The sequence below is a fragment of the Tyto alba genome, unplaced genomic scaffold, assembly GCF_018691265.1.
Source record: "Tyto alba isolate M040663 unplaced genomic scaffold, T.alba_DEE_v4.0 Super-Scaffold_48, whole genome shotgun sequence".
NCBI lineage: Eukaryota > Metazoa > Chordata > Aves > Strigiformes > Tytonidae > Tyto > Tyto alba.
Window position 1 is genome coordinate 10,835,215 of NW_024881324.1, and position 12,789 is coordinate 10,848,003.

Below are 12,789 nucleotides of genomic sequence, written 5' to 3' on the forward strand. Positions count from 1 at the left end.
TACAAAGCTGTCAGTTTGAATTGGCACTGTCATTAAAATCACAGTGAGGCCGTTGCAAGCAAACAATTTCTCCTCAGTGTGTTTTTTTCTGGTTAGGAAGCGGAGGTAGCCACAGTCCACTGCTTTGTGCCCAAGTAAAAGTTCTGTTCATCCCTTACACCTTCTCACACCAAGGTGAAACTTCTCCGGTCTTGCGCTGCTCCGGGATGTTGTGCAATGTGCACAGCCTCCCCAACACCAAAACTCCCCACTTGGAGCAGCCCTGCCTGGCAGCAATCTTCACTAACACGTGCCTTGCTCACACGCCCCGCCTGAGCTGGCAGGTATACGTGCACCTTATAACACAGCGAACCAGAAAGCAGAGTCGGAGCACAGGAGCAGTTAGAGTTTACTCCTATCTCTTCTCCTCTGCCCTCCCTTTTTTTCCCCGTTCCGAGCAGTCCCTCCCATTCCTGCACTTCCCAGCCAGCAATCATCTGGCTATTCAAAGAGAAGAAAATACAAACCTACCTGAAACAGGAGCTCCCAGGCAGACACACTGACACTGGACAGGCGACGCAGCAGCACTCCCAGCAAATGGGAGGAGAGATTAAATGACACATCAAGGCAAATGCTAGCTCAGCTCACATAGTCTGGTAAAATCATCGAGTGATCTAATCACTCAGACAGGGAGCACGTCTGCCTGCACAAATAGCAGGGGCCAGACCATATACCATCTCACCCGCTTTTGCCTCGCAGTGCTCTCAAGCTCCAGGCGCAGAGCCTCTCCCACTGCAGGAACTTCACTGCTTGTCTGAATTTGCGGTAGAATTTTAGCTCTAGTGATTTCAGGAATAGGTAAGCTGCCTAGTCTCTAGCAGAGCGCATTTTGCAAGTCAAACTTGCTACTGGGGCAAAGCAGAGCTTTATACTCCTCCCACCTCCAATTAATTTCCAACAGGGACATGCACTCACCTCTGTGCAAACTACTCCTCATCAGCTGCTCAGGAGCAACAGCACGGCATTCTCTTCCCAGCTCATTTATCCTCCTGCGCAGAGAAAGCAAGACATAATTAAACATGTCCTAATAGAGGACAGGCAGGCTGTGGTGGTGAAGTTGGTTTTCTTCTGTTAAATACGACTGGATTTTATAGGTGATACTGGTGGAGTTGAGGCATGGAGGAGATCTGTTTTCTTACTGCAGATTAATGTAGGCATTGGCATACAGTAAAGTGCAAATGGACACGTGCAGCTATTTGCACTGGAGGAGTGTCCAGAGGTAGCTCACACTGGAGTTTGCAAACACCTGGGTGCTTACCGACTTTGTGAAGGTGAACCCAAGGTGTTCTCCTCAGTGGGTGAGGTGGGGCAGCCGGTGTCAGACCCTTAGGGAGGTGCTAGGTCAGGTCCCTGCGTGGCCAAGGGCCCATTCCCAGCTGCAGGTGCCTGAGCAGCTAGAGGGGCAAAGCAACTCCATCTTAAGGCTGGGAGTGACCTGCTCTGCCCAGCAAGGCTAACCACAGTCGTGCCTGCTGGCACAGGCATCTGGCTGTGCCAGAGAGAGAGCAGCTACACGGATCGCTCCCTTTATTTCTAATGGTACCACTGAAGGTTTAACATTATCGGGCTCTTTATTCTGGCAATATAACTTGTTGCCAACAAGCAGAAAGTCCATTGGTGTCTAGAAAACATCACCTGTCAAGGACAGAAAATGATAAGGTTAATCTGTCATTAAAAAAAAAAAAAAATAGCCAGAAAGTTTTCAAATATGTAAAAAAGCAAAACCAGAAGCAAATCCTGATGCAAATAGAAAGGGAGTAGCTGATTCTCGCTGTTCTCTGTGCATAGGACAAGAACTAATCAGTTTAGATAGCATCAGGAGAGGTGAAGATCAGACATTAGGGAAGCTTTGTAGTGACAAACAGTTAAATGTGGATTAGATTGTCTGGAGAGGCTGGAATTTTCCTGATGATGGTTTTCAGGAGCAGGTTAGGCGTAGCTTTTTCAGCAGTTTTGCAGGTCATACTGGTGCAGACCTGGTAATTTTCTAGGTCTTTTCCAGCTCTCGTTCCTGTGATTGTCTGTGTTACAGTATCTTTTAGCTGGGCTGGGGATCCTACTACATCCAGGAACTGTTAACAAAAGGACTTTGTCATCACTTAGAAATATGCTCATGATCTCTGCTAATTACCATTAGCCTTTCAATTTTGGTAAGCTCAGGATAGTCCTGGACCACCCTAGAACGAAAAGCATTTGCATGATACTGTTGTGATTCATCCTAAACACAAGGAAAAATCATTTAATAAATGATAAATCTGTAAATTATTTTACCTATTGACAGGTATTTCACCTCTCATGTCTTTTCTCAGAACACAAATTAGCTTGATGACTGTTCCATCTCTTTGATCGGGATCTTCTTTCAGAGGGCTACGGTAGGTATCTGTTGTCCTTAAAGCCTTCCTGGCTGGGACGGACTTTTTATTAGGTTTAGGTAGAACCAAGCCAGGACTTGCCTTGTGAAAGTCTCCTTCCCACCCCACTGGGCTGTGAGGTGCCACCAGGTTTGTAGGGCTCCGGAGATTCCCAAAGGGCTTTGGGACTGAAAGTGTCCCCACCACGCTGCACTCCAGGTCTGCTCAGGAGGCAGTGTTAGACATCCATGACCATTAGAGCCTGCCAGCTTCTCAGTGAGAAACAACAAACCACTGGCAGAAGTAACCTGTGACGAGTGACAAACGCTGGCTGCCAGCCTGGGGAAGAAGTTGGCCAGCCCTGCGCAGCTGCAGTTTTCTTCCCACCAGCAGAAACGCCGCCTTTTTTATCCCAGAGTATGATGTTTTTCTTAAGGTTTGGCCCGAGATTTTCAACTTCTGTTGCCTCATTTTCCTTTTGGAGGCTTTACTGTATGCCAAGGTCTCCTCTTTGTATAACCAGCAGTCTGGACAAAGAGATCTGTGTTGGTGAGCCATCTGCCTCAAGTTGCATAAGCCCCAAACTTGCACTTAAAATTACCACTGTCCTTTTCTCTCTTTTTTTCTCCTGTCCTTGCCATCCACACCAAATAACCAGTATCGCCCTTTTCAGAAGGAGCCTTGCTTCAGGCTCTGTCAAGTTTTCACATCCATCTCCAGGCCTTTTTCCTGATTATCTTCTAGAGCTGTTGATGCATGCACACTCAAAACAGTCCTCAGCAAAAGCCTCAAACTCCACTCCTGGGTGTTTCAAATTGCCAAGCACCTTCCTGTTTGCTTTTGCTTTGGGTGGAGGCTCGTGCTTCTGTTTTGGCCCCTTGTTCTACTGCTTACGCAAAAACTTTTTATGACTCTCTTACGGGAAAAGCAGTGGCTGCAATCACCAGTCGCTATGTGGTTGAAGACAGATCCTGATGGCATTACCGAAGCTGGGACAATCTCTTCTTCCCATATTGGGTTGCTGGAAGGTTGTAAAAAGGCTGGAAAACTACTGGAAATCTCCTGCCTTGCACAACATCACATTCCTCAGCTCCTGCAGCCAGCCTCGTCTTGTCTGGTCCCTTCCTGCTAAATTACCTCTCCCAGGCCATGGTTTTCTTATTGGGTTCTCCAGTTACCATACATACCTGGCAGCTGGTACCCTGGTGTGGATTTTTTGTTCCGTGATGGGTTATTTCATGGTGCTTTCTGGGACCTTCCTTTTGCAGCATGCCTGGGTCCTGCCTTGAACTGCAGCTCCACTCTGCAGGCTCAAAATTCTGCAAGTGTCTGTTTCTTTTCTTCCAGTTTGGCTCAATTTCTCTGTTTCGGAAATTCTTACAGCTTCTCGCCTGTTGCTCAAACTGATAATGTTCCTTGGACTGAAGCGCTAAATTTAGGTTAGTTTTTACTATTCTTTTTATTTACAAGGAATGTTCACAAAGGCATCTTTTTGCCTGCACCTACAGCAAGAAGAAGAAAACAGGCAGCTTTACTCCTCAGCCTCTGCTTGCTCCGTCTCTGTGGGCTGTGTTCAAGTGACTGGGCAAGTTCATGAGAGAGGGCTGTTCTTGGATATGCAGCAACTACATCCATCTCACAAGACCCTGGTTTGCAAACGGTCGGAGGCTGGAAGGGTGTCAGGAAAAGCGCTACATTTGCTTGCCCTGCTCCTTTGCTCTTCCATAGGCCTCAGCACCCGCTGGGGACACACCACCAGGCTGGGATGCTATGACTCTCCTCAGTTCCTGCTCCCTCTCAGAGGAGCACAGACTGTTGCTTTTCTCACTCTCGGATCCTTTTCATATACGTGCCTATAGCTCAAGCCAGATGCAAACGCTGCCCTGCGCCAGGCCGTTTGTTGTCAGTGGATACTGAGGTTTCTCCAAGTCCAGTCTTGCTCAGGACATGACGTGCAGCCAGTGCCTCGGACAGTGTCTTCTGTTGTTTCGGTGATGACTAAACAGTGTGGGAGTTGGAGTTGCTCCTGGTGGTTAGCCTGAGCAGACCACAGAGAAGCACACTGCATCTCTCAGCAGGCTCTGAGGTTTCTTACATACCTGGCTTGCCATGTCCAGCATGAGGCCACCATGTCCTCCGTTCTTGAGTGACTTGGCTTCTCCGTCAGAAAATAGTGACTGAGTTCATGTGCCTGTATTCAGACAGTCCCATCTCAAGAATTTCAGCCGGGCCATCTCATAGTGGAAGTAAGACTTTTTCCAGGGGCATTAGCTGTGGGATTTCCAGAGTTATAGCCACATTAATCATGAATTCCCCAAGAAACTGCCCTACCCCATTAAATACACTGGCATATTTTTTAATAAGGTCACCTGCCTTGTGTCAGCTGAGATGGAGTAATTCCCACTTTCATTACCAGTTTGATCAATTTAATATCCAGCCTGCTCGGGGACTGAGCTCTAGTGATGCCGCTGTGTGTACAGCACGACATTCGTGGTGTTTTACATCCTAGTCAATTGGGTCTCAAAGCACGCCATCCCTGTCGACATGCCCCTGCTTTACCTTCCTCTTGAAAAGGTGGGTCCTTGCTCTCTCTTCCTTCAGCCTGTCCTGCTGTTGCCGTACCAATGCGGGAAATTACGTCGCCAGTCGTGGAGCTATGGCTGAAGCCTCTGCAGGTTCTCACTCTCTGCTGGGACCTGACTGCTCCCACGGGGACACACCTGGAAGGTGGCCCTCTTCCTCTGGGCTGCCTGCTCTGAAGTATCACGTACTGCACCCTGGTTTCAGTTGCATAGATACTGGGGTTGTGTGTCAGCAATTTGTGGCAAAACTGCTGCAGGCCACCGCACTGTCCCCAGGGAGCGTGTCCCTGGCATTCACCAGCCAGCCCCTTCTGTCCTGTGGTGATAATCTCCTCTGTGGCAGCAGGGCCTGTTTCACAACACGGGGTAAGCAGCTATTTTGGGGTTTGCAGAGTAACCTCTGCGTTGTCCCATCTACCCAGGTTTTGCAAAAAGAAAACAGTCCTTTTGACTTTTCTTAGGCAACCACTTAAACCCAAGCAGTTGGGGTTTTTTGGTTTGGCTTGGTGTTTTGTTTGGCTTTTTTTTTTTTTTCATCCAATTAGTAGTAGAAAATGACTGTCATTAGCTCATTTGGGTCCAGCTTTGGTCCTTTGCAACCCAGCTGATTCAGAGGATTTCCCTCTGAGCAACAAGAAATGGCAGCATGGCCAAGCCATGAAGAGTGGGTGGGTGACAGATACCTTCCAAAGCCCAGACCAGATCAATGTAAACATTGCAAGTTTTCTTGGGAAAAGAATGACCCTATATTTTTGCAGTGTTATTTTTCCCCGAGAGTCTTCTGCACTGGTTACTTAAAGCTTGAGGTTTTGGGGAGCATCCTGTCCAGCAGCATGTCAGGAAAAAATCCTCTGGCCAGCTGAGTGCATTTAGAGAGATCGTTTGTAATTTATTCAGCTCTGCAATCTATAGAGCAAAAATAAAGCAAACTTCTGCCTACTAAGGCAGTGAGAACTTACACCAGAGTGGAGGGGGAAAAAAAAAAAAAAAAAAACAAAAAAAAAAAAACAACACACAAACCACAAAACAACAACAAAAAAACTCTCAAACCTCCAAATACAGGCAGGATTTTGGATCCTCTGACAGCCATTCTCTGAAACGGGCTGGGTACCCCGCGGTCTGCACACCATCCCCTGGTTTTGTTACGTGCTCGCTGCCTTCCCCACAACACCCCGGTACGGAACAGCGATGTTGCAAGCCATACGCAAACCATATCTTACACCCAACCATCAGGTTGGTTGGTGCCCAAGTTTGGGCCAACCTGGGGGGCCACAGCATCGCCGGCGACGGCAACTGAAGGCAGAAGGTCCTTCGCCGCTGTCATTTGTCCCCTGTGCCGCTGGATGGCAATGCTGACTAAAGTATCACCGAGGTTTCGCGACCGGTAGCAGAGACCGGGGTGAGGAGGAGGAGGAGGAGGAGGAGGAGGAAGAGAAGGAGGGTTCGCAGCGCCGGCGGACGGGCGGGGGACGGCACCGTCGTCCCGGGTCCGTGGGAAACGCGTCCCGCCGGGACATCGCACCCTTTGCTGTTATTTCCAACCCCGCAGGAGATTCACGACCCGCAGGGGAGGGGTGTGATTTCTCCGGACCCCCTGAATCACGGAAAACTGGTGTTTGGTGTCGAGGTTTTGAGCGTAGGAAGGCGTTGCCAGCGGGAGTGATTACGAGTCACACATTGGCAGGGCTTGCTAGAAATTGCCCAATTTTTATACTTAAAAACTGTACTTACACTTTGTAAAAACGACTTTGTAAGCATGGCATTGCTGGGCTCAATGACTATTCAGTGCACTCATTTGAATGTGCATAGACAGGGCTTGCTTGAACTACGGCATCAAAGAGAAATGCTGAAATGAGTCATTTGTGAATCACGGCTTATTTTCTGTTGTTAGCTCATCTGGAATCCCATGGTGATCAAACAGCCTTTTACAATGTGTTAATACATCGCTACTCCATGTGTTTAGCAACAGCTCAGTTCCAATAAATTGTAGGTAGTCACCCATTATAAAGAGGTAGTGTTTTCTGCTGTGTGTAAACCGGCTGGGACGAACTCGGAGATGAAAACGCGGGCAAAATTTCCTGCTGTCCCAAACACTCTTTCCCATGCTGCTTCCACTCTGATTTCACACATCCTTTCTGTCTCCTTGCTTGCAGGGCACAGTCCAGCCAGAAGAGATTGCCTGCAAGGGTGAGCGCTCCCGTCCTCCGAGGAGGGCTGCGGGCAGCCTCTCCAGCAGGAGCCAAGCCACTTTCCAGGCACAGGAATGGAAGGGAGGCAGGACAAAACCACCCTCAGCAGCAGTTTAAGGTAAGGCCCTGGTTTCCAAATGGGTGGCTCTCCCCATCCTACACCTTCAGCTTCATGGGCTGGAGATCTTGGGCCAGACTACAATCAAATCCAGGAATCTATCTGCTTAAATTTGGAGGGGAGGGTAATCCTCCCCTATACCTTTTTTCGTTTTTCTTTAGTGAACTGTATCAGTCCAGCAGGTCTGCAAAAAGTTGACAGGAGGCTAAGGAAGAGGGTGTGAATCCCTTAAGGCTGCTACTGTCGTTGAACTCTCCGTGGTGTGAAACCACAGCCTGAGGTGCTGAGCTTCTCCCCAGAGTGACTGAGGCTCAGGAACCAATTCCCTTCTGCCAGCTCTTTTATTGGAGTGAGTGGCTGGAGATAGAAATATCTTCAACCAGCACAGCAAGCTTCACCACAACCCGTCTGTCAGTGCCCTAAGCCCTGTCTGCTTCTATATGAGTTACATGGCCGTAAAGGCCAAATACTCTCTGCCATCAGCTACTTAGGCTTCTTCTGTCACACATAATTGTAGCTCAGAGGTCCTGGAATAATTGCATTCATATTGGGCCTGATCCAGCCCCCAATAATAATCTTAATAATGCTGCTCTTAACCAGCCACATGAATCCCTTTCAATCCCCAACGCAGGCTCAGTCATGCTGTAATTCAGTAGAGGAAGCCATTCACTATGGGGCTAATTTAGTTTAAAATGCAGACAACCTATTTATGGGACAATTTTTTGTTCCTGCTCTAAATTCTTATGCTCAATCAACAGCCTATAAACCGGGTCAAGCCAACACATGACCCATTAATATAGGCAGTTGGGGCTTACAGCCCCTTGGAGCCATATTTGTGCTGTGCTCCCTCACAAGTGGGATACATCCCATATTTAACTAATGGGCCCTGTTGTAGGGGGAAAATATAGAAACCCTTTTCTGCACTGCAAATCAATTTCATATAATTGCAGGGTTGACTTTGACCCCACATTCACCCACTTGATTAGCCACCAGCTTTGGCATCCAATGCGAGCCTTCCAAAATGAAGGAACACCATTTTCCCTCTGTGCAAGAGGAGCACAAAATGGAGGTAACCAAAAGGGCTTCAGCCCATAGAGTAGAAAATCATCCTCCCACCATTTGTGCTGCCAGGAGCAGGATTCCCAGGAACACAGGGAAAGGCTTCCCTCCTGAGGACACTCTGCATGAGCACTGGACTATTAACAAAGCTCAGGTTCCTTAACCGGCTTAAAAGAAGATTAAGAAATAGCTTTTTCTCAAATTTTGAAACACAGCCCACAGCATGCAAGACCAGGAAGGGGTTAAGACACGCCCAAAGCAGGGAAGCAGACAGCAAGGCAGATAGGTCCTTAGACAGGAGAAGTCCCCTGATTTAAACACCCCTTTCCATTTTCCTCCAGGGTTATTTTAAACCTGACTGCCCCACTTCAGCAGTGTGTCTTACCAAGAGCTTTGGTGGGGCAACCTGATACAGGGGGAGAGGAGGGGAAGGGCAAGAAATGAGAGGGAAGGAGGTGAGAGATGCCTTTTGGGACAGAGTGTGGGGAAGCTGTGGCCTTAGGGGCCAGATTTACCTGCAACAAGGGAGGCTGTCATGGAAGAGCTGGTGAAAGGAGTAATAAGCACTCCAGGTGGGAAACAAAGGCAGGGTAACCACCCACCCATAAATATAGGCAGGGCAGGCCCACATCTACATCGCCTACAGCTGGGGCCATCTGTCTAAAGGCAGGGGAGGGTGTCGGGAGAGAAGGTCCTGTTCCAGGTTAGCGAGGTTAAGTGTGAAGCAGGTGATGCTGACTCTGGGGCAAGTGATAGCCTGTCAGCATTTGCATGCCATATTTTTCCAGTGACACTTTGCAGAGCACGCGTGTGTTTTCCGCGTAGCCCCAAATAAACACCGCACCCCTCAGACATGTACATCTCTTACATGTTTTGAAATAAGTATCGACAGCTGGAAGACAGGAAGGGGGGCAAAGAGTTAGGAGACTCACTTCTGTCGAGCCCCTCTATATCAAGACCTCCGACAGAGTAACACAAAACTCAGGCTAGCTGGGTTTCCTTCCTCTTTGTCCAGCTGTCTCGCCACATCCCTGTACCCTTAGGCAACTCGCTTCATTCCTTTGTGTCCCAAACATCTTGAAGATACAGGATAAATAATGCCACCTACCTCACAGAAAAATACTTACAGTTCCTCTTAGGATTTTTCTAAGTTCCTATGAATTTCCTCTGCTTCTGCCTTGACTGTTGAAGAACACTGAGGCATCCTGATGCAGAGATACAGACGTGTATTTCCCACAAATACAGTATGGCCTGTCCAGTTGGTAAATTTGACCCCTTGAGAGCTTAAGATAAGCTTTATTTTTACTTTACTTGTCTTTAAGGTTCTTTCCAGTCTGCACCTCATTCACACTGGGAAATACAACTGTGTAGAAAAGATGCTGCTAAATGCCGTGGCTCCAGGAAGTGATGCTTTAAGAACATTAGTCACTTTGGATAAAGTTGCAAGAGGGCAATTCCGGCATCTCAAGGAGGATAGAGAAGGAGGGCAAATTGCACAGCTCAAGTTAGGGCCAGGCTGTTGGGTAGCATTGTCCAGGCTGCCCTTGCAGAGCTCTCCCATGTCAAGCGCGGGGTTCCTGGTGCCAGGTTAAAGGAGGATAATTCTGGGGTAGTTCTGCCACTGAGTTTCCCAAAGAGGAGACACACAGGGGCGCCAAAGACTTAGAAAAAGAAACCTAAGCCTGAGACTTTTTTTTTTTTTCCCTGCCTAACTCCTTTCTGGTCATGTTCCTCATCTGATAAAGTCAGAGGGCTCTCTGCCTGCTCCGGAGCGGGCAGTGTTAAGGGAGCAGCGTATCAGCCCGGGCCTGATTTCATTTACAACCGCACTGAGGCTTCGCAATTGCTTCAACTTGCCTGGTGTAAACAGGCTGGGTGGCTGCTACGAACCCTGCGCTGCTCCCGAGGGGAGCCCCAAGGAGCCTCAGCCGAAGGAGGGACGGTGTGTGCACGGGTGGGGGGCCCTGGCTCCCTGGGGGAGGCCGATGCGTCGCTTCATCCTTCTTGCAACTCGCTCTGAACAAATTGCCCATCTAAACTTGGAAAAGCTCCATTGTATCGGTGTGGTAATAGCATCCTTTGGAAAATAAAAAGTTTGCTGTCCGGTGCCCGAGTAACTGTTTGCTTTCCTGGGGGTGGTGGTGGATTTGCAAATGGTAACGGTGGTGATGGTCCGAAGCTCCGTCCGGTTAGTTTGTCCTCGTGAGCTGAATCTGGCGTGGTGGTGTCTGCAGCTGCTGCGATGGGAACCGAGGTTAAAATCCCCAGGACGGCTGTAATGTGGGCACACATCAGCTGTAACCCCCCACTCTCCAACCGCACCCTCATCTCCCTGTGACATAGGGAGGAGGCTGGCATAAGAGTGGTTACATCAGCTCTTGACTGCCATTACATTGTACATAGAGCAGGTTGGTATCCCTTCACTGGCTATATGGAACGATTATACTGGATTATCCAGTGTGTGGCCTGCTCTTTCACTCACTTCCATGGGTTTTGCTCCATAGGTGTCAGGGAGGCAGGCAGGACGTGTTGGTATAAAGCACCACATCAACACAAATGAACCAGGCAAACTAGACACATAGTATAGCTGTCATGGAAAGAAAAAAAAAAAAAAAAAAAAAAAGCAAGCCATGCCGTTCACTGTTTTGTTTTGTTTTGCTCTCCACCAAGTGATATATCTTAGTGACAAGTTGCTCGACCCATACAGCATTGCTTTTAATACCATAAAGTGTCATGGGGTGTAGGCATGTGCTAGGACAATGGCTAGAGCTAATGTTAAAGGCTAAATGTATTGCAGCTGCATGCAAGCTGGGCTAGATTAAAGACTACAGCTTTGGAAGTTTCTTGTTAAAAGAAATCACTTAAGAACTTTTTTGGTGCAGATTAATATTGTTTTGGACATCAGAGCCTCCAACAGTCATTTTCCAGTAACACGGCTTTTTGTAATTATTCGACACTTTAAAATACATGCCTTGCAGACAGCGGTTCTAATGTTAGCACAGACATATCAAAGTAGATTTTATTTAAGCTCTGCTGTGGGTAATACCAGGCTTTGTGTTTTAAGCATGTCTTGTAATTATTAGGGTGTTTTATTCAATGCACTAAAGAATGAAATTCCACTTCCAATATATGATATCGTGCCGGGATGGATACGACACCGAAGTACCATTAGAGAAGCTGAGAGTTTCCAATGTGGGTGCCCAAGTTTAGCTCTCAGAGAGCACAGTTAGGCACCTGACTGGAAATGACCTGTTTCATAGAGATCCTGATCACCCGCTGCTCCTCTTCATATGGCTTTCCTGGCTACGGGACATGTTGTCACCAGCAGTAGGAGGAGCAGATACTGGTCTGCTGGTTAGTTCAGTCCCAATTCTTGGTTTCCTTTCCTTTCTTTCCCTTTCCTTCCTTTCCCTTGATCTCCAGCAAACCAGCTGCAAGACCTTGGGGAAATTCCTTATCTTTCCCTTGCATCAGTTTACTTATCTGTAAAGCAGATAAAGTAATAACACTGCACCTCTCGAGGGTTTGTTGAACCTTATTATACAGTAGCGAGTACTTTGAGAGGGAAGTCATTATAAAAATGACAGTGTTAATATGACATGAAGGTAACATGAAGGAGCCCCGTTCTGCTCCACACAAGTCAGCAGAGCTCTGTTATTTGCTTTAGGAGAAGCAGGGATTTGGCCTATGCTTAAATGACTTGCATTTGTTTTTCTTCTTGAATGCTAATATATAGTTAAGAGATAGCATTACAAGAAAAGCTCATTCCTGCCTATGTGTAAATATTTGGCAGCTGAATAGGCGTTATTTAGCAGGGCACAGTTTCTGCTTCTCCACAGTTTCTAAGGATGTTAGTACAGACTCATTCTAAGCTGCTACAGATCAGAAGATACACCGAAATTACCAGATCAAAATCCTTCTCATATAAGTGTACACATACAGAATTTATTTTACTGGGCAATTAAATGTGTAAGATAAATATCCCTGGGGGAGGAGGGTTGTTTGAGGTTTTACGGCATATCTTATTATGGGCTCAGTTTCGAAATCTTAATCCAAGCAAAACTCCCCATGTAGAGACTTAACACCAGAGTGTAACTTTGTGTTTCGTACTCAGGATATGTGCAGTTGCATCAGTGGATTTCAGGGCAGGAGGGGGAGTGAAGGCAGTGAAGCTTCACCTAAAGAAAAGCAGCCCTTCCTAGAACATTTGTATTAGCAATAACGCTTTGATCAGGCAGGTCACGTTGAACAACCTTAGGCAGCGTACTCTTTTCTGGATTTCATCTGACAATGTTATTGATGAAAAATTAAAAATAATGTGTCAAAACTTATTTATCATTATTTTTGAGTGACATGGTCAGTAAAACTGCAATCTACTGCAGCTATGAGATTGTTGGCAGAATAATTGCCTGTGTTTCAAATGCAAAAGCTTTTCGGAGGACATGTGAGCA